Source organism: Phyllobates terribilis, unplaced genomic scaffold, assembly GCF_046119375.1.
Source record: "Phyllobates terribilis strain yellow unplaced genomic scaffold, ASM4611937v1 Scaffold_12__6_contigs__length_324123572, whole genome shotgun sequence".
NCBI lineage: Eukaryota > Metazoa > Chordata > Amphibia > Anura > Dendrobatidae > Phyllobates > Phyllobates terribilis.
Window position 1 is genome coordinate 11,936,167 of NW_027362772.1, and position 22,540 is coordinate 11,958,706.

Sequence of the window (22,540 nt, forward strand, 5' to 3'; positions counted from 1 at the left end):
CTAAATCGTCTCCCTCCCGGTAAGACGTTCGTATCAGTACCTGATCGGGAGAAGATCCTACACTGGGGTCACTCGTCTAAACTAGCTGGCCACGCCGGTCAGAAAAAGACCCTCCAGCTTATTGCCCGGCACTACTGGTGGCCTACCCTGCACAAGGACGTAATAGACTTTGTTTCTGCCTGTGTGTCCTGCGCCCGCAACAAAGTCCCGAGACACCTGCCAGCCGGTCGCCTTCTTCCGCTTCCTGTGCCTGCTGCCCCCTGGCAGCATATTGCTATGGACTTCAAAACTGATCTCCCCGTCTCTGCCGGTTGTACGGTCATTTGGGTGGTCGCTGACCGCTTTTCCAAGATGGCTCACTTTATTCCCCTGCCAGGCCTCCTGTCTGCACCCGAGCTGGCTAAAGACTTTATCCGCCACATCTTCTGTCTTCATGGCCTGCCACTCCACATCGTGTCGGATCGTGGGGTACAGTTCACCTCACGTTTCTGGAGAGCCACTTGTAAACTGCTAGACGTCACCCTGGACTTCTCTTCCGCTTACCACCCACAGTCCAATGGTCAAGAGGAGCGGATCAATCAGAACCTGACCAGTTACCTCCGGCACTTCGTTAATGCCCATCATTCAGACTAGGTGGATCTCCTACCATGGGCCGAGTTCTCTTATAACAATCACGAGAGTGAATCCTCCTCCAAATCCCCGTTTTTTGTAGTCTTCGGTCAGCATCCTCGGATCCCATTTCCCGTCTCCACCTCTGTGGACAACCCGGCTGCGGAATCTCTCGTTAGCAAATTTTCCTCCATTTGGGAGAGTACCCGATCCGCACTCCTTCAGTCGTCCGAACGGATGAAAAGACACGCTGACAAAAAACGCCTGGATTCTCCACAATTTCATCCTGGAGATAAAGTCTGGCTCTCATCTAAATATGTCCGACTCAAGATACCTTCTTACAAGTTAGGGCCCCGGTTCATCGGTCCTCTGGAGGTCATCATCAACCCGGTGGCCTATAAATTGAAACTCCCGGCCAACTTACGGATCCCTAACTCCTTCCATGTATCTCTCCTCAAACCTGTGGTACTTAACTCTTTTTCCAAGTCTACAGGTACGCCTCCTGCTCCGGTTTCTGCTGAGGACGAGTTTGAGGTAGAGAACATTCTTGCCACCAAAAGGGTAAGAGGAAAGACCTTTTTTCTAGTAGATTGGAAGGGGTTTGGTCCTGAGGAGAGAACGTGGGAGCCCCGGGAGAACATCCATGCCCCTCTTATCCTAGCTAAATTTCTGTCTAGCCTAAAAAAGGGGGGGCCTAAAGGGGGGGGTACTGTAGCGCCGGCGTCCCTGCCCTCTGCTAGGCAGGGACGCTGTTCCCCTCACCTCTCTGCTCCGTGCCCGGCGTCCTCCTCCCGCTCTGCTGGCAGCGCGCGCCCCTTCCCGGCCACTGTGCTTAGGGCGCGCGCGCACGCTCTCCCTCCCTCTTAAAGGGGCCGCGCGCGCCGTCCTAAGGAGTCCCCGGCCAATGGCCAGAGGACTTCACCATATATAAGGCACCTCCTCCAAAATGGAGGTGCCCGAGCAATGTTGTTGCACTGTTCACTACTCTGCTTCAGCCCTCAGGTCCCGTTGCCAGTTACCTGCCAGATACCTGCCAGATTCCTGCCTGATTATCTGCTACCTGCCTGCTAGTCTGAGGTCCGACGGTCTGCCTTACTACTCCTGTCAGTCTGTCTAAGGACCAGCCTGCCCGCTCACCTGGGAGCGCACATCAGCCACCTGCCTGCTTGCCTGAGGTCCGACGGTCTGCCTTTCAACTCCTGTCAGTCTGTCTATGGACCAGCTTGCCCACTCACCTGGGAGCACACATCTGCTACCTGCCTGCTAGCCTACCTGGAGGCTCCGCCGTCACGTGCTGTGACCACCTGCCTGTCCAGTGACTCCTGCCCGCTCACCTGGGAGCGCTCATCGGCTGCCTGTCTGCTAGCCTACCTGGAGGTTTCGCCGTCACGTGCTGTGACCACCTGCCTGTCCAGTGACTCCTGCCCGCTCACCTGGGAGCGCTCATCTGCCGCCTGTCTGTTGGTCTTCCTGGAGGCTCCGCCGTCACATGCTGTGACCACCCGTTCATCCAGAGACTCTCGCCTGCTCACCTGGGAGCTCACGTCTATCACCAGCCGCCACAGGTCGTACCAACCCTTTACCTAGAGACTGCCCCGGTCACTTGCCGTGACCATCTGCCTGTTCATTCAGAGACTGCCCCGGTCACTTGCCGTGACCATCTACCCGTTCATTCAGAGACTGCCCCGGTCACTTGCCGTGACCATCTCCCCGTTCATTCAGAGACTGCCCCGGTCACTTGCCGTGACCATCAGCCCGTTCATCCAGAGACTGCCCCGGTCACTTGCCGTGACCACCTGCCCGTTCACTCAGAGACTGTCCTGGTCACCTGCTGTGACTTCCTGCCCGTCTTCCCTGGTCGCCACCTGCTCCCTTACAAGGACTGCCCCCTTGTATAGTAGCTCAGAGGTTCCGCCTCCCAGACCCGTTACACTCAGGAGAATGCCCCATCTAACACTCCCCATGGGAGGTTGTTTGTGCCTAGGACCTTTAGGAGAGATTTGTTTGTTGAGTGTCATGAGTCTCGGTTGGCAGGTCATCCAGGAATTTCTGAGACCAAGAGACATGTGGGTCGCAGTTTTTGGTGGCCTGGATGGCAGAAGGAAGTCATTAAGTGGGTGCGCCAATGTACTGTGTGTGCTAGATCCAAGTCTTCACATGCTCCTGCTGCGGGGTTGCTTTGCCCTCTGGAGGTTCCTAGTGCACCTTGGACACATCTGGCTATGGACTTTATTACTGACCTTCCCCCCCTCTGAAGGTTTCACGGTCATCTGGGTGGTCGTGGACCGTTTTAGCAAGATGTGTCACTTGGTTCCCTTCATCAAACTGCCTTGCGCTAAGACACTCGCTAAGGCCTTTGTCAAGGAAATTGTCAGACTACATGGTGTTCCTACTGACATTGTTTCTGATAGGGGACCTCAGTTCGTGGCTCGTTTTTGGCGTGCTTTTTGTGACAGGTTGGGAGTTCATTTGTCGTTTTCATCTGGATATCATCCTGAGTCTAATGGCCAGACAGAAAGGAAGAACCAGGATGTTGAGCAGTTCTTGCGTTGTTTTGTGGCAGACAATCAAGAGGGGTGGTCTGAGTTTCTGCCACTTGCTGAATTTGCTCTTAACAACCATACATCCTCTTCTGCTGGGTGTTCGCCTTTTTTTTGTTGTTCTGGGAGACATCCATCTTTTGGGTCATTCTCCAAATTGGTTTCGACTGTGCCTGAGGAGGAGAGTTTTTCCGGTGATTTGGAGAGAGTTTGGATGGATGTGCGTGGTAATCTTCAGGAGGCTAACAAAAAATCTAAGAGGTACTTTGATAGGAAACGGCAAGAGGTTTTGTTTGCTGTTGGTGACATGGTTTGGTTGTCCTCTAAGAATCTGCGATTGAGGATTCCTTCTAAAAAATTGGGTCCCAAGTTCGTAGGGCCCTTTAAGGTGCTTCAGATAGTTAACCAATCTGCTGTTAGGTTGGAGGTTCCTACGTCCTGGAAGATTAACCCGGTGTTTCATGTTTCTCTGTTGAAAAAAGCTGATGTGTCTGATGGTGACGCCTCTGCCACTGTTCCTCCGGTGGTGGAGGACGGGGAATATGAAATTTCCCGCATCCTAAATTCTAGACGGTATAGAGGGAGTTTGCAGTATCTCATCGCTTGGAAGGGTTTCGGACCTGAGGATAACTCATGGGTGAGGGCGGATGATGTTTCTGCTTCCAGACTTGTCAGAGCGTTTCACAGGAGGTTTCCTGGTAAGCCTGGGCCTAGGGGTTCCGGTGGATCCTCTTAGAAGAGGGGGTACTGTTAGAACTCTCCTGTTAGGTTTTTTTTAGTTTGCTGGTCACATGACCATTTTTGCCTATTTAATCCGGCTCCGCCCTCCTGGTCTTGCTGGACTTCATTGTATTTACTACTCTTGAGCTAGCTTGGTGCTCTGTTGCCGTTCTCTATTAGTTTTGCTAGGTCTTCTGACCTCTATGCTTTTTGTTGTGTGTTTGTCTTTGACTGCTACTATTTCTGCTAGGAGGTGTCCAACTTATCCCAGTCCCTAGTTCTTGTAGGGATCTCTCCCTCACATCTATAGGTCTTCGCTCAGACTAGCCGAGGACTTTAGCGGGTCTGATCGCAGGATCAGGTTCCCCGTTACATCGTAGGGATCTAGTTTAGTTCTATTGTAGGGACAGTTCTCCTGTCTTTCCTTAGTCCCTGTAGCAGATCATAACAGCCGTCACACTGTCCGTATTTTGTTCGGAGTCGCGAGCACGCGATCCAGACTACTCTCTGCGTAGGTATCGGTAAGCGACCAGTGAGCGTATGGCGCAACACTCTGGGTTCCACAGCCTGGAATCCGTGTTTAACGCCCACCATACGGTCACTGTCAGCTTCACGATAGCCCAATTATTAATACTCTCTGCCACCACCGGCCGAGTTTAAAATATAATACAGGCCTGGCCGGACGCCTGCGTTTTGGTAGCGTATATGGCTTCGGGGAAGGGAACGATTACAGAACAAAAGAAACAGAACTGTTAAATTTTATATTTAATCCAAAAGGGAGGCAGTGTTTAGGAAAAATATATACAAGGATGTTACAAAGGGGACATTAAAATACATACGCAGTTACATAAAATAAACAGGGTAAAAAAAGAAGATAACTTACTTACACTATACGAACACGGAGATGATGCAATATAGGCGGAGGAGGGGCTCTCCAGATTATGTTGTTATTGAACAGGACCTGTTGCTTACAATTCTTATTCCCCCCTGGCAATGAGTGCTCCTGTCTTCTCCATAGATTCTTTCATACTTAAGGGGAGATCTGGCCACACGCCCCTTGTGGTGACATCATGTGGGCCGGTCTCCAGCCTGTACATTTTTATTAAAAACACTAACTTCTGCGATAACTCATCGCTCGTTGATCGCAGAAACTTGCAAACTATGCCATTTTTTTCCCTTATGATTTTATCTTTATTTTGATATCACACTTCACATAGCTATAGTCGAATATTGTGGTGTTTTTGCGCTACAGCTCCCTGATTTTGGTTACAGCCCTGGAAAACTACCTATACATTCCTGGGCTGATTTGGTCACTACCCATTTTGGGTCTCGTTATTGCTGGACGTATGGAACTCATACTATTTCATATCTAATATGGGAGCCAATCTGGCTTTGGCTGGTGGCCAGGAATTGTCCGTGAGTGTCTTTGAACTTAGCGAACCATTTCCTCTTTCCTCCAAACTCATTGCTTGGGAGAAGGTGTCAATCTATCTCAGGTCTGTGTTAAGAGGAAATACATTTGCATTTTAGCTTGTGACACTTCATGTGTAAAGCCTTTTGGCTGTGGGGGATAATTTGCAGGAAGACACAATATAATTGTCATCTCTGGACAAACACTACAGGAGAGGGCATGGGAGAAGAGGCTAATATTCTGTTAATCTGTCCCTGACATTAATATTTTCCTGACAGTCACTCCCCTCTGGTATATATGCTTGCAACTGGCACTTTGGAGTTGCCAGTGATAGTTCTACTTCCTGGTTTGGTGGTGAAAGAGAAAATTTGCGGTTCGGGAGTTTTTCTGAAGATTGCGCCTGGAGTTGGTTTGCATATCTTTTCCTTATCCTGTCACATTTGGTTTACCCTTCCTATACCTCATCTTTTTTTCCACTCTGTTGTTTTGTGTCTTTGTATAATTGCAGTTTTCTTTTATCCTTGTCTGTTAACCCTCTAAAGAAATGCAAGAGCACAATAGGATCTTATCCAGGTTAAAAGTTTGATGAATAAAGGTAAAACCGCTCACCTTGTAAGGTTGTGTAAGACACAACACTTAAAGAGCCTAAAGACCAGATGCAGCAGCTTCCATAGAATATCAATGAAGGTAACTGGAGTGGAAGTGTTTCTGTGCTCTCTGGAATTACGACACAAGTAATAGCAAATAAAATTGTAAGTTTACTGTCTATGCGTTTCGGAGTCACCGACTGCTTTCTCAGGACAACCATACCAAAAATAGCAAATACATGGTATACATACAGAATAAAAATAAAAAAGGGTGCCAAGTGCAGAGGGAGGCATATATACAGTCACATGTCAAAACACCGCTAATGAAGTTGTATGATTACATCATAATTAGTTCGATTTTTAATGGAACTAACAGAGGGACATAAATATATTTGTCAATAAGGTATAAATAAAATGACATTAAAAGAGTGGATCATTCAAAAAGTTGTCTAGTTTAATGTGATGCGTTCAGAGGGATACGAGCTTGGTGATAAGTGTTGGATGGAAAAGAGAGACACAAGGTCCTCGCTGATTGTGAAGCTATATCCCAATCTGATTCTTCAGTGTATCAATAAACTGTGTGAAGTGAGGAGAACAAATGTGCTGAGAAGGGTATTGCAGCAAGGCTCCCCGTCAGAGATGTGTGATGAGCGTATTGATCAGCAGTGATGTAATAACAGGATGTATTATGAGTAGTTACAGACGTTTGAACCATGCTAAAAATACCAAATTTATGTTTTGATTTTATTAAAATAGTGTAATTAAAATAATTTTATCTATATTTTATTAAGTTAATAAATTCATTCATTTCAGTGATTGAATTTCTGAATTATTTATTAAATTATTATCATTGCCTAAACCAGACTCAGAGTGGTGAATCATTAACATGGATTATTAGCTGCATCAAAGGAGGAATCCGGGACTGAAAAAATATTAAGATTACAAAGTCCTCAGTGGTTGATACCTTTTAATGGCTAACTGAAAAGATGGTAACAAATTGCAGCTTTCGGGACTACTAGGGTCTCTCAACCCCATTTAGCACTATTACTGCACCTTATCAGATTATAACCTTGATGTACAGTACACAATGGTTCTGTAGCTGTATTCATGTACTCGTGATGGTTCTGGTTACATATTCATGTACTGATGGTGGTTCTGTTGACTTATCCAGTTCTGATGGTGGTTCTAGTACTGTATCCAAGTACTGCTGGTGATTTTGGTGCTGTATGCATGTGTTGATATTGGTACTAGTGATGTGTTCATGTACTGATGGGGGTTCTGGTGCTGTATTCATGTATTAATAGTGGTTATGGTGCTTTATTCAAGTACTGATTATGGTTCTTGTGATATATTCATTTACTAAGGGGGTTCTGGTGATGTATTTATGTAATGAAGATGCTTTTCATGCTGCACTCCTGTACTGATAGTGGTTCTGGTGCTGTAGTCATGTACTGATGAGGTGGTATAGTATAATAATATTATATTAGTTACCCTTTTCCCTTGTTTATTTCTGTTCTTTTCTTCCTTTAAGTTGTTCCTGGTGTTCCATGACAGGTCCAATAAGTTTCCAAATAGTTTTGAACCTATGCTCCTGCTTCATACTCCAGATATACTGCTTGTACCTTCTCTGCTCCACTAAACTAGATGTCAGCAGAGCGCTGGTATTTTTGTGCCACCTCACTATTTTTGCATGGTTGTCCTGAGGAAGGAGTAGGTTGACTCTGAAACGTGTCGACAATAAAGCTGCAATTTTTTCTACTATAACTCGTCTCATAATTCCAGAGAGCGCAGAAACACTTCCAATCCGGTTACCTTTATTGCGACATCTATAATATAATGGGAGATGCGTGTCTCTGTCTGAAGCCTTTATAGACTGCGCGTTACAGGTAAGAGTGTATGGCGCCGGAGATCACGGTATGTGTAGACACTGAACGCATACCGCGATCTCAGACACCATACTTACATACTTACCTGACCGGGAGGAGCGTTGCTGCGGCGCCTCTCTTCCCTGGAGACCGGGGCAGGAGTGAGACATTGGATCGGCGCATGCGCATAGCGCTATCTGGTGCCATTTTACTGAAGACACATTTGCAGTGTGTCTTTAGCAAAATGGTGCCAGACAGCGTGGTATGGGCACGTGTGTACTCCGGCATCACACTCCTCCCCCGGCCTCTGTCAGAACAGGACACAGCAGCACTAGAGCACAGGGAAGAAAGGTGAGTATAAGTGTTTATTTTTTTGCATGTGTGTACAGCGTGAAAGGGATGAGGGGTGCCATACATACCAGGATTGGGGGGGGTGAGGGGGCCACACATACCAGGATTGGGGGGTGAGGGGTCTACACATACCAGGATTGTGGGGTGAGGGGGCCACACATACCAGGATTGTGGGGTGAGAGGTCCACACATTCCAGGATTTGGAGGATGAGGGGTACCAAGCATACCAGGATTGTGGGGTGAGGGGACCATGCATACCAGGATTGGGGAGTGAGGGGTACCACACATACCAGGATTGGGGGTGAGGGGACCATGCATACCAGGATGAGGGTTACCACACATACCATTTTTGGGGGATGAGGGGACCATGAATACCCGGATTGGGGGGTAAGGGGACCATGTATACCAGGATTGGGGGGTGAGGGAACCATGCATACCAGGATTGGGGGGTGAGAGGACCATGCATACCAGGATTGCGGGGGGGAGGGGACCATGCATACCAGGATTGGGGGGTGAGAGGACCATGCATACCAGGATTGGGGGGTAAGGGGTACCACACGCCCAGGATTGGGGGGGTGAGGGAACCATGCATATCAGGATGAGGGGTACCACACATACCATTATTGGGGGGTGAGGGGACCATGCATACCAGGATTTGGGGGTGAGGGGTACCACACATACCAGGATTGGGGGGAGAGGGGACCATGCATACCAGGATGAGGGGTACCACACATACCATTATTGGGTGGTGAGGGGACCATGCATACCAGGATTGTGGGATGAGGGGACCATGCATACCAGGATTGGTGGGTGAGGGGACCATGCATACCAGGATTGGGTGGTGAGGGGACCTTGCATACCAGGATTGGGGGGTGAACGGTGCCATGCATACCAAAATAGCGATGAGGGGTACCATACATACCAGGATAGGAATGCGGGGTGCCATGCATACCAGGATGAGGGATGGGATTGCATGCATACCAGGATGAGGGGTACCATGCATACAAGAATAGGGATGAGAGGTACCATGCATACCAGGATGAGGGATGGGGTGCCATGCATACCAGGATGAGGGGTGCTATACATACCAAGATAGGGATGAGGGGTACCATGTATACCAGGATTAGGGATGAGGGGCCCATGCATACCAGGATGGGGATGAGGAGTGCCATGTATACCAGGATTGGGGATGACGGAGTCATGCATACCAGGATTGGGGATGAGGGGTGCCATGCACACCAGGATTGGGGATGAGGGAGCCATACATACCAGGATTGGGGACAAGGGGTACCATTCATACCAGGATTGGGGATGAGAGAGCCATGCACACCAGGATTGGGGATGAGGGAGCCATGCATACCAGGATTGGGGATGAGGGGTACCATGCATACCAGGATTGGGGATGAGGGGTGCCATGAATAACAGGATGGGGGATGAGGGGTGCCATGCATACCAGGATTGGGGATGAGGGGTGCCATGAATGCCAGGATTGGGGATGAGGGGTGCCATACATACCAGGATTGGGGATGAGGGAGCCATGCATACCAGTATTGGGGATGAGGGAGCCATGCATACCAGGATTGGGGATGAGGGGTGCCATGCATACGAGGATTGGGGATGAGGGGTGACATGCATACCAGGATAGGGGATGAGGGGTGCCATGCATACCAGGATTGGGGATGAGGGGTGCCATGTATACCAGGTGTTATGAGTCCGGGTGGTGGAACCTCTGTGCTTCGGTGCAAGGAGGGACCAGAGGGGCATGACTAAGTGTCTACTCGGCCCGACCAAGGTCACACGGCGGCTTAGTCGACTCCGTGAACCAGCGAGGAACCGGGCAGGTGGACCAGGTGCCACTCTGGGACCGACCTTGTGTGAGAGCAGGTGACTCCCACGGGTCAGATGGCAGGAACTGACCTGTACAGTGGATGAGAACTGCAGCAAAGCTGTAGGGTGGACTGGGTAGATAAGCAGGCTGGTTCGGCAGATAGTCAGATAGGTGCTCCGGGTAGGCGAGCAGGCGGGCACGGCAGATAACTGGCAGGTGCTCCGGGTAGACTGGCGGGCACGACAGGTAACAGGCAGGTGCTCCAGGTAGGCAGACTGGCGAGCACTGCAGGTTACAGACAGGTGCTCCAGGTAAGCAGGCTGGCGGGCACAACTGTAGACAGACTGGAGAACAGAAGTGTTAGACAGGCTGGCGGGCTGGACTGACAGACAGACTGGCAGGCAGGACTGACAGGCAGTGGGACCTGAGGGCTGGAGCAAGTGTTTAGCACACGGAATAACAACTTTGCACAGGCACCTCCATTTTGGAGGCGGTGCCTTATATAGGGGAAGTCCTCTATAGGACAGCGTGCGGCCCCTTTAAGAGGGAGGGCGCGCTCGTGTGCCCTAAACACTGTGCCCGGGAAGCTGTGCGCGGTGCGCGCCACAGCAGCGGTGTAACGGGAAGACACCAGACCTGGACCGCAGCGGTGAGGGAAACAGCGTCTCTGCACGGCAGGAGGCAGAGACGCCGATGCTACACCAGGATTCGGATGAGGGGCCATGCATACCAGGATAGGGATGAGGAGTGCCATGCATACCAGGATGTGGGTGAGGGGTGCCATGCATACCAGGATGAGGGATACCATACATACCAGGATAGGGATGAGGGATGGGGTACAATGCATACCAGGATAGGGATGAGGAGTACCACACATACCAGGATTGGGGATGGGGGGTGTCATGCATACCAGGATTGGGGGTGAGGGGTGCCATGCCTTCCAGGATTGGAGTTGAGGGGGTGCCATGCATACCAGGATTGGGGATGAGGGGTGCCATGCATACCAGGATTGGGGGTGAGGGGTGACATGTATACCAGGATTGGGGGTGAGGGGAGCCATGCATACCAGGATTGGAGGTGAGGGGTGCTATTCATACCAGGATAGGGACAATGAGTGCCATGCATACCTGGATGGGGTTGAGAGGTGCCATGCATACCAGGATAGGGATGAGGGGTACAATACATACCAGGATAGGGATTAGGGGTGCCATACATACCAGAATAGGGATGAGGGGTACCATGCATACCAGGATAGGGATGAGGAGTACCACACATACCAGGATTGGGGATGAGGGGTGCCACGCATACCAGAATTGGGAGTGAGGGGTGTCATGCATACCAGGATTGGGGTTGAGGGGTGCCATGCCTTCCAGGATTGGAGTTGAGGGGTGCCATGCATGCCAGGATTGGGGGTAAGGGGTGCCATGCATACCAGGATAGGGATGAGGAGTGCCATGCATACCAGGATGGGGGTGAGGGGTGCCATGCATACCAGGATAGGGATGAGGAGTACCACACATACCAGAATTGGGGATGAGGGGTGCCATGCATACCAGGATTGGGGTTGAGGGGTGCCATGCCTTCCAGAAGTGGGGTTGAGGGGTGCCATGCATGCCAGGATTGGGGGTGAAGGGTGCCATGCATTACAGGATAGGGATGAGGGGTGCCATGCATACCAGGATAGGATGGTGGGGACAGGATGGGGGCAGCACAAATACCAGGAGGGGGGCAGCACATAACAGCTTGGAAGACCATATGCCAATAAAAATGGTCGCCACCCGGGCGTAGAACGGGTTCAATAGCTAGTATATTTATATGTTCAGTTGCTGTTAGTTTGGAGATTTACACCATCCAGTTTTTGTTGCCATCATATTAACATAGGTTGAATAAAGACCTAGGTCCATCAAGTTCAACCTTTCTCCCCCAATTGTACTCCCTACACTAACACTACAATAACTTACTGGGACTTGGCTTCACAAATGTATTATTACCAATTTTATTATTACTGCACTATTACAATTACAAATGAACCAGTTTATAATTTTTTAATTAGTTTTTTTTTTGTATTACACTTATGGTATTACTAAAATCCCTGTACTTAAATCTGTTGATCCAGAAGAAGGCAAAAACACCAGGACAGCTTCAGCGAATTTGCATTATGGGGAAAAATTCCTTCTTGACCCTGAGAAAAGGCGATCAGTACAAGAACCCTGGATCAAATGTACTATTATAGGTGTAGCATTTTGTCTAATTTAACTGGAACCCACAATGTTACCTGTATCAAGGAAATCGTCCAGCCCTTTTTTGAAAGCTGTTATAGTGTCTGCCATCACTACCTCTTGTGGTCGGCATTCCACAGCCCGACTGCTCTGACTGTAAAGAACCCTTTCCTGCTTAGGTGCCGGAATCGCCTTTCTTCGAGTGCCCCCTGGTACTTAGTATGGTCTTTGGAAGGAATAAATCATGTGCTAGACCTTTGTACTGACCACACATATATTTATACATGTCAATGAGTTCCCCTCTGAGGCGTCGTTTTTCAAAGCTAAACAAGCTCAACTTTTTCAACCTCTCATCATATGCCGCCTTTGAACTTGCTCTAACTTCTGAATATCCTTTTTAAAATATGGAGCCCAAAACTGGATCCCATATTCCAGATGTGGCGTCACCAGTGATTTATAAAAGGGTAACAATACGTTGGGATCGCGGGATTTTATTTCTCTTTTTATACACCCTAAAATCTTGTTTGCTTTTGCGGCTGCTGCTTGACATTGAGTACTGCTGCTCAGCTTACTTGTAACCAGAATCCCCCGTCCTTTTCCTGTTCTGTAGTCCCGAGTCTACTCCCACTTAATGTATATGTAGTAATAGGATTACTCCATCCTAGGTGCATTACTCTACATTTATCTACATTAAACCTCATCTGCCGAGTGTTTCCCATTCAGTCTCTTATCCAGATTGTTCTGCAATATCATAATGTCAAGATTAGATTTTAATATCCTACATAGTTTGGTATCATCAGCAAAAACTGAGACTTTACTCACAATCCCATCCCCAAAGTCATTAATAAAGAGGTTAAAAAGAATTGGTCCTAGCACGGATCCCTGTGGCACCCCACTGCTGACTATATCCCTTTTAGAGAACGTACCATTTATGACGACTCTTTGTTTCCTATCATTTAGCCAATTCCCCCAAGTCCTTGCTTCTGTAGCTTCAGTATAAGGCTGTTATGTGGTACAGTATTAAATGCCTTTGCAAAGTCCAGATAAATCACATCAGCCGCATTACCAACATCCAGATTTTCACTTACCTCCTCATAGAACCCAACATGTTGGTCAAACACGACCTATATTTCATGAATCCGTGCTAATTATCATTTATTATATTATTCTCTGCGATATAACTTTGCAGATCTTCTCTTATGATGACCTCAAAAACTTTGCACACTACTGATGTCAGACTTACCGGATGGTAGTTACCTGGATCCTCCTTCTTATCTTTCTTAAATATCTGTACCACATCGGCTATCCTCCAATCCTGTGGCACTACCCCTGTTACAAGAGAGTCTAAGAATACGAGATACAGCAGTTTGTCAATTACTGAGCTCAATTCCCTCAGTATCCGTGGATGAATACCATCTGCGCCAGGGGATTTGTCAATCCCCTGGCGCAGATGGTATTCATCCGCAGGCGTACTTCTTTTTGTGTTAAACTAGCTATGTTAGGAGGTGAACTTTGCTTTTAGCCCTGTTGAAAGATCCCTGGAACAGACTGTTGGTGAACACGGATGAAAAGTGTATGTTTAATATCTCAGCCTTTTCTTTGTCCTCCATAATTATCTTGTCATTATTGTCTTTTAAGGGGCCGATACCATTTGATTTACTCTTTTTGGCATTGATGTATGTATAAAATTTTTGGGGATTTAATTTAATTTCATCTCCTCGGGCTCTTGTGATTATTGCTATAACTATCTGCTTCTTCTTCCTACCAACTGGTTATCCCATTATTTGCTCTATAAAAGAATTTTAACACGATTTTACAATCAGCTCTGGATTCCAAAACTCGTAACTGCAGCTAATTTACCCATTGTTTAGTGCAAGCATCACAAATATTTACTAGAGATTCTTCTAATTAGGCTACAATCTGCTGTGAATTCTGCTACCTACATCTGAGTGCTGTTTGTTTTAGACCTGCAGTTTTCCTCTTCATCTGCTCTCCTAGATCTATGCTCTTGTGTGTTCTGCCTCCTTTTGTTTGTCTGCTGTCATGTAGCCTGTGGTTTGGGTCCTTACTGGTCCATGTGCCTTCTCGACTGCTGTGACAATACACTTGGTTCATATGTCCACCCTGACCTGTGGCTTTGATAATCCACCTCACCCTTGAGCGTAACACTTGTCTCTCCAGTAATCATAGCACTGGGTGTTTCAGGTAAACTGTACAGAAATATGGTTGCCTTTTATACACTCACCCACTGATATCAGTTGTGCAATATCTCCCAGTATTGCATTTAGGTGCTCATGTGAAGACCCGGGGTCTTCCGTGGGTGTAACACTACTCAGACAACACAGGGTGAGAGTAAAACAGCATGGCAATACTTTATTGAACTACCAAAGGGACAATAAACACACAGAACAGTCCCAGCAAATACCCAAGATGGTACAACATTACACAGTCTGACCCTTTTGCTCCGCCTGCCTGGGATAGAACAGCTTCCAGGGCCAACTACCTCAACCAGTGGCCCCCAGCTTCTGGTGGGCCCCCACGGTGAGAAGGCAGCAGCAAGCTAAGCAAGCTAGCAGTCCAACAAGATACAAGGCCAGAAGACCCGAGGGCCCCACCCTAGCATCACTGAGAGTTTCCATGGGGCCACATGACCGGCTGGTCCCAATCTGGCTTCTCCGAATGTCCCCATGGGTTCCAGGCAACTGGAGGGTCCCACCTGGCAACCCCAAACAACATATTCATAGGGCTAGGTGACTTCATCGTCCCAACCTGGTCTCCCCAAATGTATCCATGGGCTCTCTGATGGTCAATGGAGCAAATCCGTATCTTTCTGGTAGGAATCATGTAGAATCCAAATCTGTGTCTCTTTGGTTAAAGCCATGGTTGCTTAAAGCCATGCTTCCAAGCTGATGGTCTCAGAGTCTGAACCTTGACTCTCCCTGTAAAGTCTCTTTCCAATTTCTGTTTCAAGTCTGACTGCTACAGAAACACATTTCCCTTAGACTAGTTACAGTCATCAGTTCAAGTACACATTCACAGGTAAGGGGTCAGGGAGGGCATTACTCATAGGGCTCAGGTCTCATTGTTTGTGCATTTACATAGTAACATAGTAACAGTTTTTAGGGTTGAAGGAAGACTAAGTCCATCTAGTTCAACCAAATAGCCTAACATGTTGATCCAGAGGAAGGCAAAAAAAAAACATGTGGCAAACACTAAGCTCCACATTGGGGAAGAAAATTCCTTCCTGACTCCACATACGGCAATCAGACTAGTTCCCTGGATCAACGCCCTATCAAGGAATCTAGTATATATAACATGTAATATTATACTTTTCAAGAAAGGCATCCAGGCCCTTCTTAAATTTTAGTAGTGAATCACTCATTACAACATCATGCGGCAGAGAGCTCCATAGTCTCACTGCTCTTACAGTAAAGAATCCGCGTCTGTGATTATGATTAAACCTTCTTTCCTCCAGACGTAGAAGATGCCCCCTTGTCCCCGTCTCTGGCCTCAGAGTAAAACGATCAGTAGACAGGTCTTTGTACTGTCCCCTCATATACTTGTACATAGTAATAAGATCACCCCTAAGCCTTCCTTTTTCCAAACAAAATAACCCCAAGTGTAATAACCTGTCTTGGTATTGCAGACCCCCCAGTCCTTTAATAACCTTGGTCGTTCTTCTCTGCACCCGCTCTAGTTCAGCTATGTCTTTCTTATACACTGGAGACCAGAACTGTACACAGTATTCTAAGTGTGATCGCACTAGTGACTTGTATAGAGGTAAAATTATCTTCTCCTCATGAGCATCTATGCCTCTTTTAATGCATCCCATTATTCTATTTGCCTTTGCAGCAGCTGCCTGACACTGGCCACCAAACGTGAGCTTGTCGTCCACCAATACACCCAGGTCTTTTTCAGTGACAGTTTTGCCCAGTGTTTTACAATTAAGCATATAATTATACATTTTATTTCCTCAGTCCAAGTGCATTACCTTACATTTATCCCCATTAAAGCTCATTTGCCATTTATCAGCCCAAGCTTCTAGTTTACATAGACCCTCCTGTAATATAAAATTGTCCTCCTCTGTATTGATTACCCTGCAGAGTTTAGTGTCATCTGCAAATATTGAAATACTACTCTGTATGCCCCCTACAAGATCATTAGTAAATATGTTAAAAAGAAGCAGGCCCAATACTGACCCCTGTGGTACCCCACTGTTAACTGTGACCCAGCCTGAGTGTGTTCCATTAATAACCACCCTTTGTTTCCTATCACTGAGCCAGTTCTTAACCCACTTACATATATTTTCCCCTATCCCCATTGTTCTCATTTTATGTATCAACCTTTTATGTGGAACCGTATCAAAAGCTTTTGAAAAGTCCATATACACAACATCCACTGCATTTCCTTGGTCCAGTCCGGAACTTGCCTCCTCATAAAAGCTGATCAGATTAGTCTGACAGGAATGGGGTAAACCCATGTTGATATTGGGTCATGAGGTTATTCTTCTTCAGATACTCTAGTATAGCATCTCTTAGGAAACCCTCCAGGATTTTACCCACAGTAGAGGTTAAGCTTACTGGCCTATAATTTCCACGTTCGTTTTTTGTCCCCTTTTTGAATATTGGCACCTCATTTGCTATACGCCAGTCCTGTGGTACAGACCCTGTTATTATGGAATCTTTAAAGATTAAAAATAATGGTCTATCTATGACGTTACTTAATTCCTGCAGTACTCGCGGGTGTATCCCATTTGGGCCCGGGGATTTGTCAACTTTAGTGATTTTTAGATGCTGCCGTACTTCCTGCTGGGTTAAGCAAGTGACATTTAATGGAGAATATTTTTTTTTATCACTGATCATTAGTGTTGAGCATTCCGATACTGAAATATCGGGTATCGGCCGATATTCGCGGTATCGGAATTCCAATACTTAATTCTGATACTTTTACAATATCGAATACCGGAATCGGAAGTTCCCATAATGCCTGCGCTCTGCAGTGTCTCTGAAGGATGACAAGCTGGATGGCAGCGCTCAGCTGAGATCCAGCCTGTCATCAGAATGCCATCCCAGCGTGGGAGAATTCTCCTGATTGTTTAAAAGCCGGCGCGCGGTAAAAAGCCGCCGGCTTTTAAACAATCACACAGCCCCATACTGCTTCCCCGCAGCCTCCCACCCTGATCCTCCGCTCCCCTCACCCCCTCCCATCCCGATCGTAAGTTAGGACCGGGCGGGGAGCGCAGCACCAAGGAGCGGGGAGCGAAGGACCCGGGCGGGGAAGCCGGCAGTGAAAAGACTTCACCGCCGGCTTTCCCGTTCTGTGCTGCGCTTTCCCGCCGGTTATTTCAAATGAACAGCTGAGGTATCAGGTGATGCTGATCAGCTGTTCATTTGAAGTCGCCGCGGTGCCCTCAGAGGGTTCATGTGAGTTCATGCTTGACTGCATTGCATAAACTCACATGAACTTTCCCACGGCCGCACAGGTCAGCCTCACCTCCCAGACCGGTCATGATTGGTGTGTGTGGGTGTCTGTGCGGGTGTGCGCGGTGTGTGGGGTGTCTCTGCGGTGTCTGCGGGTGTGTGCGGTGTCTGTGCGATGTCTGTGCGGTGTCTGCGGGTGTGTGCGGTGTCTGTGCGATGTCTGCGAGTGTGTGCAGTGTCTGTGCGATGTCTGCGGGTGTGTGTGGTGTCTGTGCGATGTCTGGGGGTGTGTGCGTTCAGGCAGACATAGGCCGATGTGACACTACTACTCCCATCGGCCTATGTCTGTCCCCCGTCCACTCGTGCCAGCAGGATCAGCTCGATGGGAGCAGTAGTTCCCATCAGCCTGATCCTGCTATTTAAATTGCCCTACTGTGTCCCCAATAAATGTTAAATACATGTCATTGGTGGCCAGTGGTTACCTACAATAAATTAGTTCATACATTACCTGTCCCCGCCGATCGCCACCTAAAATAAAGTAAAAAATAAAAAACTACACCTATACTCACCTAGACACCTAATTCCCCGAAGCCATCGATCTCCTGTAATAAAATATAAAATAATAAACCACAACCTTATCCTTACCCCTCCGTAGTAGTCCACGAGTGTCCCACGATGATCTCCAGTTCAGAGCAGCCACATAGAATGTGACCGCTCTGAACTGCTGCCGCCGCTAGAATGATGGGGCCGTAAAGCAGCCCCGTCATTGCATAAGCGGGTTCGCCAGAGTTCAGGCAGCGCTGCTCCGGTCAGCTCCTTTACGGCCCTGCTGTATCGTGAGAAATTCCCACGGTACAGCAGTGCCGTAAAGGAGGTCTCCGGAGCTGCGCTGCCTGAATGCACTCCGGTGACCTCAGTCAGGGGCTCCCGCTGCCGGGAGCGGACGTGTTCCCGGCAGCGTGAGCTTACAGCAGCCATGCACAGCTGTCACCATCTCCAGATGTGACAGCTGTGCATGGGAGATCAGCGCAGGAACGTGGACAGGTAACTATTTTTTTTTAGTAAACTAAGAATTAAATAAACTGGTGTGGTTTATTTCAAATAAATTATTTTTTTCTGGGTGTAGTGTGTGTTTTCTTTTTAACACTTTGTAGGTTAGTAATGGGGGTGTCTTATAGATGCCCATCATTACTAACCTGGGCTTCATGGCAGCTGGCGCTGACATGAACCCCACCACTATTACCCCCTGCCAACGCACCAGGGCAGCGTGGAAGAGCGAGGCTAAGTGCCAGAATTGGCGCATCCTATGGATGCGCCATTTCTGGGGCGGCTGACGGCTGGTGTTTCTAGCCTGGGAGGGGGCCAATATTCATGGCACCCTTCCTGGGCTATTAATATCAGCCCCCAGCTGTCTGCCTAGCCTTTGCTAGCTATTAAAATAGGGGGGACCCCACGTCATTTTTTTGGGGGGGTCCCCCATTTTAATAGCTAGTAAAGGCTAGGTATTCAGCTGGGGGCTGATATTAGTAGCCTGGGAAGCTCCGTGGGTATTACCCCCTTCCCAGGCTTCAAACATCTGCCCCAGCCGTCTGCTTAACCTCCGCTAGAGACTAAAATTATGGGGCATCCCACGCCAATTTTTTTTTTAAATAAATCCTTTATTTTAACACTAAATGACATTTGAGGAGTTAATAAAGATGCAGTCCCTAAATTATTATTTATTTTTTAATTAATTTTTCCCAAAAATTTTGACGTGGGCTTTGCCATATTTTTGTATGCCAGCCAGGTACAGCATCCAGCTTCTATGAACGCGCCATTTTCTGGGGTGGCTGCGGACTGCAATTTGCAGTTGGGGGGAGGCCCAGAAAGCTTGGGTCTCCCTGCGCTGCAGATTCCATCCCCCAGCTGCCTAGTTGTACCTGGCTGGACACAAAAATAGGGAGAAGCCCCACTTATTTTTTTTTTTAATTATTTCATGAAATATTTTTTTTAAAAAAGGGCTTCCCGATATTGTTGTGTCCGGCCAGGTACAAATAGGCAGCTGGTGGTTGGGGGCAGCCCGTTCCTGCCTGCTGTACCTGGCTGGACACAAATATAGTGCGAAGCCCCACGTCAATTTTTTTTTTATTATTTCAGGAAATTCATGAAATAATTAAAAAAAATTGACGTGGGGCTTCGCACTATATTTGTGTCCAGCCAGGTACAGCAGGCAGGAACGGACTGCCCCCAACCACCAGCTGCCTATTTGTACCTGGCCGGACACAACAATATAGGGAAGCCCTTTTTTTCTTAATTATTTCATGAATTTCATGAAATAATTAAAAATAAAAATACGTGGAGCTTCGCCCTATTTTTGTGTCCAGCCAGGTACAACTAGGCAGCTGGGGGCTGGAATCCGCAGCGCAGGGAGGCCCAAGCTTTCTGGGCCCCACCCGCTGCAAATTGCAGTCCGCAGCCGCCCCGGAAAATGGCGCGTTCATAGAAGCGCCATCTTCTGGCGCTGTACCCAACTCATCCAGGGCCCTGGTGCGGTGGCTCACTGGGTAATAAAGGGGTTAATGCCAGCTTGGCATTATCAGCTGGCCCTAAGCCCGAAATTCATGGGGTCACGCCAATATTAGACATGACCACCATGAATTTCTAGTAAAGTATTTAAAAAAAACACAACACCCAGAATAAAGTCCTTTAATTGAAATAAACACACAATTCTTTATTGTTCTAAATTAAACCATACCTACCATCACGCCCATTCCAGCTGAAGCCAACGATCTCCTGCAATAAAAGAAAAATAATAAACCAACCTCATCCTTATCTTCCCATGGATCCCACGACAGCTTCAGCTCTGCTACATCGAGATGACAGGCTGGACCGCAGCAGAACGCTGCCATCCAGCCTGTCATCCCGCAGACACTGAGAAGCGCAAGCTGCATGAGGTGAGGTCATGTCCAATGAACTCGGCTCACCTCATGCACGTCACTGACAGCGTGGGAAAATTCTCCTGCACTCAGCGCTTCAGCGTGAGAATTCTCCCACGCTGTCAGTGACGTGCATGAGGTGAGCTGAGTTCATTGGACATGACCTCACCTCATGCACGTCACTGACAGCGTGGGAAAATTCTCACGCTGAAGCGCTGAGTGCAGGAGAATTCTCCCACGCTGTCAGTGACGTGCATGAGGTGAGCCGAGTTCATTGTCGGCTCATCTGGATGCCGTCACAGAGAGACACTGAGGAGCGCAAGCATGCCTGCGCTTCTCAGTGTCTGCGGGATGACAGGCTGGATGGCAGCGTTCTGCTGCGGTACAGCCTGTCATCTCGATGTAGCAGAGCTGGAGCCATCGTGGGAACCATGGAAAGGTAAGGATGAGGTTGCTTTATTATTTTATTTTTATTGCAGGAGATCGTTGGCTTCAGCTGGAATGGGCGTGACGGTAAGTATGGTTTAATTTAGAACAATAAAGAATTGTGTGTTTATTTCAATTAAAGGACTTTATTCTGGGTGTTTGTGTTTTGTTTTTTAACTTTGACTATGGGGTTAGTAATGGGGGTGTCTTATAGACGCCTCTCCATTACTAACCTGGGCTTGATGTCAGCTGGTATTATAAGCTGACATCAACCCCAACCCTATTACCCCACTGCCACCGCTACAGGGCAGTGGGAAGAGCGAGGCTAAGTGCCAGAATTGGCGCATCCTATGGATGCGCCATTTCTGGGGCGGCTGACGGCTGGTGTTTCTAGCCTGGGAGGGGGCCAATATTCATGGCACCCTTCCTGGGCTATTAATATCAGCCCCCAGCTGTCTGCCTAGCCTTTGCTAGCTATTAAATTAGTGGGAACCTCACGTCATTTTTTTGGGGGGGTCCCCCATTTTAATAGCTAGTAAAGGCTAAGTATTCCGCTGGGGGCTGATATTAGCAGCCTGGGAAGCTCCGTGGGTATTACCCCCTTCCCAGGCTTCAAACATCTGCCCCAGCTGTCTGCTTAACCTCCGCTAGAGACTAAAATTAAGGGGAACCGAACGCCAATTTTTTTTTAAATAAATCCTTTATTTTAACACTAAATGATAAGTACAGTAAGCAACACTGTCACTGTACTTCATATATATGTGACTGACATGTTTCTATCTATCTAATCTATGTATGATTCTCTATTCCTTCTATTCTAAATTGTCGGGTACAGATGCTGAATTGCCGGCCGGCTTTTTTAAAGAGACAGTGCATGAAAACACTATTATTTTTTTAAATAAATCCTTTACACTAAATGACAAGTACAGTAAGCAACACTGTCACTGTACTTCATATATATGTGACTGACATGTTTCTATCTATCTAATCTATGTGTGAAGCTCTATTCTGTCTGTTATAAATTGTCGGGTACCGCTGCTGAATTGCCGGCCGGCTTTTTTAAAGAGACGGTGCACGAAAACACTAATATTTTTTTTAATAAATCCTTTGCACTAAATGACAAGTACATTAAGCAACACTGTCACTGTACTTCATATATATGTGACTGACATGTTTCTATCTATCTAATCTATGTGTGAAGCTCTATTCTGTCTGTTATAAATTGTCGGGTACCGCTGCTGAATTGCCGGCCGGCTTTTTTAAAGAGACGGTGCATGAAAACACTAATATTTTTTTTAATAAATCCTTTGCACTAAATGACAAGTACATTAAGCAACACTGTCACTGTACTTCATATATATGTGACTGACATGTTTCTATCTATCTAATCTATGTGTGAAGCTCTATTCTTTCTGTTGTAAATTGTCGGGTACCGGTGTATGCGCTGATGAATTGCCGGCTTTTCGCATAATACATTCAACATTATTCTTAGTTGTTTTACTTCATGTAGAATTAACCTACAAGGAAAGAAAGGGTTTATTTTCATTCCGATATTTCTGTCCCATTGACTTGCATTGGTTTCCGGTATCGGAATCGGCGATATCCGATACTTTTTGAGTATCTGTCCGATCCAATCCGATACGATATTT